The sequence below is a fragment of the Chinchilla lanigera genome, unplaced genomic scaffold, assembly GCF_000276665.1.
Source record: "Chinchilla lanigera isolate Chin_1 unplaced genomic scaffold, ChiLan1.0 scaffold00162, whole genome shotgun sequence".
NCBI lineage: Eukaryota > Metazoa > Chordata > Mammalia > Rodentia > Chinchillidae > Chinchilla > Chinchilla lanigera.
The window spans coordinates 169,819-174,235 of NW_004955563.1; the positions used below are offsets into that span (position 1 = coordinate 169,819).

General features: G+C 44.7%; 1 pseudogene; it reads right to left on the reverse strand.

The window, feature by feature from the left end:
* Window positions 1-2,133: 2,133 nt before the first annotated feature.
* The window catches only part of LOC102008782, a 4,699-nt pseudogene continuing 2,415 nt past the window's right edge, over window positions 2,134-4,417 (reverse strand).

Below are 4,417 nucleotides of genomic sequence, written 5' to 3' on the forward strand. Positions count from 1 at the left end.
ACGCTGTGATATTTGAGAATCACCATATGAGTGCAGGGCTGCCCTGAAAGTGACCTAAAGCATAGGCAAAATATTGCTCTTTGTCTGGAGAACTTTTATGCCCATATCTTATACTCTGAGTAACTACTTTGAAGATAACACTATGCCATATATTAACTATTGTTATTCTCCTATTTTATTTTGAAATTTTGTTTCATTTTTTCCATAAAAAAGTAAAATCATATTTTCTAAAAGTTTAAATATTTTACATGGCACCCATTCAAAAACTTGGCTTTGGGCATGTATGCACATTAAATGTATCACTCATTTTATAAAAGTTTTCGACCTGTGTTTAATTTTCCATAGACTTCCCACTCTATAGAGTGAGATTTATAAACCTGGCTTCAAGCAAATCCCTCAGGAAGGAAATCCAGCCTGTGCTTTTGACTGTACCTCTTGCCCAGAGAATAAGATTTCCAGTCAGAGAGGTAAATGTATGCCATATGTGCCCATTCCTTTTGTATGTTGTCCCATCCATCATGGAAATGGAAAACACTTCAAAGAGAAGAGCAACCTTAGCATTCTTTTTTTATTCCAGTTGGCAATTTAATTGTATTCAGTATACTTCCTGGAAGTGAAAGGGATTTTTGCTGAGGACCTGTGCAAGGTTATCCTTGCATTCTCATTGAGAGTAACATTACAGGAACTTATGAAGTGCAACTGCAATGTGATTCATCTTATTTATTGGCCAACCAGGTTCCAGTAAACCAAAGATGAGTATTGTGTATGTTCGCGTGGGCATGTTCTTGTGACTGTTTTTGGAAGTGTGTGTATTTGTGTTGGGGACTATGCTTTTTATGGGCTTCTTTTTTGACTACTCTGTCATTGCAGGTCCTTTGATGTGGTCCTTTGGGAAATCACCAGCTTGGTAGAACAGCTTTACCAAAGCCTGTCTAATTTTCCATGGATGGAGGGAATCTGGACCACCCCCACAATTTTCCAGAGAGAGTGTAGGTGCAGAAAGGTCATGTGGTGTGCAAGGTGTTCCTTAGAAAGGCCTTGCCCTTTGCAAGTTTACTTCTGTTTGAGTACCACATGTCTACATCCATGGTTGTGCTTGCAAGCCATAAGCCTACTATATTTGTCTGAACAGGGTGTCTTTAGGACAACCCTGTTTTGCATATCACATATTACATGGAATTTATGCTTATGTATTGCAGTTTGCACTCACACAGATGTCTGAACATGTGCTTGCTTCTGTTTGCATAGTATACTTACACATGTGTCACGTTTGCATGACATATCTATGTGTGGCCATGGGTGTTCACAATGATATTTATAAGCACACTGTGTTTGTAGTCATGCCTCCATGTGTGCTTGCATTCACAGCCATAACTTCTCCATGCACACATGTACTTCTATTATAACAAAGCAACTTGCACACTTTGAAAGCTTAAAACTGCACATCACCTCTTCCTTTCTGGGAAAAACAAAACACAATTTAAAAATAAGCCAACAAAATTACAACAGAGAATATCAGTTCCAATGAGACTCTACAGGTTCTGCTGATTCTCCCATTGAGTGGCAGGGCTCACATCATCATTAGGAGAGAATGTTACTTTAAAAGTGTCATCCTAAACTGCAAGGATATCTGTTAACATCACAAGTAAACATGCCAAATGAGAAACCATGTTGTCAAACGCCCGCTTAACCCTCCCAAACATCTCAGACCCACCCTTTGCTGACTTTCTATTCCCCATTTTTAAAAGTTGTTTATATCTCTTTTTAAAGAAGACAAAGTAGACAGGTACATGTTGGTAAATGCTAACTGTCCCTATTCACATAGAGACACAATGTAATCTCTGAGCCCAAATACAGAGAAAGGATGAAAAAACTAGAATTCTATGCACTACTGCACAGGGCCCGAACACCCTCCAGCTTCCAGCAGAGCTAAGGAAGCGGAGCGTTTTCTTTTCTCCTACAGATCACAGTGGTGCTGATTCCACAGTTTGTGTGGAGACAGGAGGGGACCAAAATGAGTTTAGAACAGAAAGTTGTGGAGACTCTTTTCCCACTGCATTCTGCTCAGGGCTTCTCCCCACACTACGTCGAGAACCATGGTGTTTGAGAAGAGAGACTTCAAGAGCAGGGCGACTAGCACAAGCGCGGGGGAAGACTGCAGCTTGCTCCCAGGGACTTGAGAAGCTTCTTCAAACGAAAGGAAAACCAGGAATGGTGGAATCCGTCAGTGTTCAGTGAGCCGCCTTCGCCTTCATCCTCCCCTCCTTCCTCCCTTCATCCTCGTCTCCATCCCCTTCACCTTCATCCTCACCCCCTTCTCCATCGACCCCTTCCAACCCTTCTTCTTCTTCATCACCACCATCCTCTTCTCCTTCGCCCTCCTCGTCATCCACCTGAGGAACTGAGTAGCACCGCAATGGACCTGGCCGAATGGCATCTTTGCTGAGCTCTCCTGACTCATCGGAACGCTCTGGAGACCAGGTGAAGAAGCTCTCGGCTCCCCCTGCTGCCTCTGCCTGCTTGCTTCATTCTGCGCTTGACTCGAGCATTTCGCCAAATCCTTCCCAGATTCCCATTTGACTTCGGTGGACTTTGAAGAGAGATCACCACTCTCATTCAGAAGAAGTTCTTGGGAGAGAACTTTACTTTCCAAGTAAGGATTTTCATCAAAATGAAGGTCTCTCCTGTAACCTGACTTTGTATCTTCAAATTCTGTCCCTTCGACTCTGGCCAATTAACGCAAGGCTTCCTCGTCTCCCTCCGCAAGCAGTGCAGGCACCTGTGGACGGTTAACGAATGTACTTTTCCCAAAATTTGGGATTTGGGCCATCGATTCCGACCTCTTCGGAAAACATGGTTGGCGGAGTTTGTTGTATTTCTGCTCTACTTTCAGTATCTCCCGCTGGCCTGTTCATTCAGTCCGTCTGTTCCATTCGGAACTTCATCAGTGTGCTCCATTGCTTCTTGTTCCTTTTCTGAGGCCCAGTGGCCCGGTCCTGGTCGGACCTGAGCTCCTTTTCACTGTTTGGCCGCTGGCGCCAACACGGTGCTGCTGCTCCCCGGCCCGGAGAGCGGGGAGGCGGAGAGGAGGGAAGGCGCGAAGTGGAGGGCGGCTGGGCGCTGCGGCCTCCTCCATCTGGCTCGCGCTCCCTCTCCCTCGCGCTCCTGTTCTCTCCGCCCTCCAGGCCAGAGGACCACGGAGGGGCGGGTGTCCTGCGGAGCCGCTGGGCCAGGCTCCTCCCTGCTTAGGGAAGGCTGTGGCAGGCAGGCGGTTGGGCTGCCTCCTCCCCTGTCATATCCTTGCAAGGACATTTAGCTTTGCATATCCTCTGTCTCACCTGTATGCATAGCATCTCCGTACGTGTGCATATGTGCTTGCCTTTGCATATCATAAGTCTATACTCATGCATGTGTCTCCACATGATTATGTGTATGTGTTGGGGTTTGGTTTGGTTTGGTTTTGGGCGGGGGTGGGGGTGTTGCATGTCACCTCTTTGGGGGTTGCCCAAGTTACCTAGAGCAGCCCTTGTTACCTCGAGAGAAGAGAACATGAGTGAGAGAAAAGCCAATATTTAGGATTTTGTTTCCTTTATACACTTAAAATTTGCATTATGTTCCCCTTGTAATATTTTATTTAAAATTTGGGGGAAACTAGTAAAGACAGGAGGAGAGGAAAGAAGAAAAAACAAAATCAAGAATATAACAAAAACCCCTAAAAACTATGTTCACATTCACAAAAAACCCAAAAAAATAAATATAAAACAAAAGAAAAATGTAAGCAAAAATTAAAAGTTTCTCTAGGATTTCAGGACCATCTTGGTTGTCTTCCGGGTCTAGCATTTTGGGTTGTGTCTAGCGCAAGGTTACTCTGCTCTCCCTGGTAGACACAAGAGGCAACCACAGCCCAGACCCGAGCTCTGCAATCCCCAGCAAGCTGGTAGAAGCCTTAGGGTGGGGCGCTAGTTCTGTGACCTTAAGTCCCTCAGAATTTACGCTGAACTTTGCCTCTGGTCATGACGTTAGGGCTTGAGTCATTTACCGTACACCACTCTGGTGTCTCTTCCCAGCCTGACCACGACTCCCTGGCCTGGACGGTCTTCTATGGTTGTCCCTCACCTGTTCACTGTGGAAGTTTAACACAGGGAGCCCTGAGATGAAGCCAAACCATGTGGAAAACACCTCGAAGAGTCTTTGAAAAAATAAGTTTGATTAATCTATACCACTCCTTATTACATTCATGAAGAGATTAAAAACACATGATCATGTATGCATTTCCAATTTTATAGTCACACAGTTGACAATAAATAAACTAAAGAGTTGCCCTAGATACTCAAAGCATTAGTGGAAAAAGAGAAAGTGGTACATACACACCTTGGAGCATGATGCAGCCATAAAAACAAGATCATTTCATTTGAAG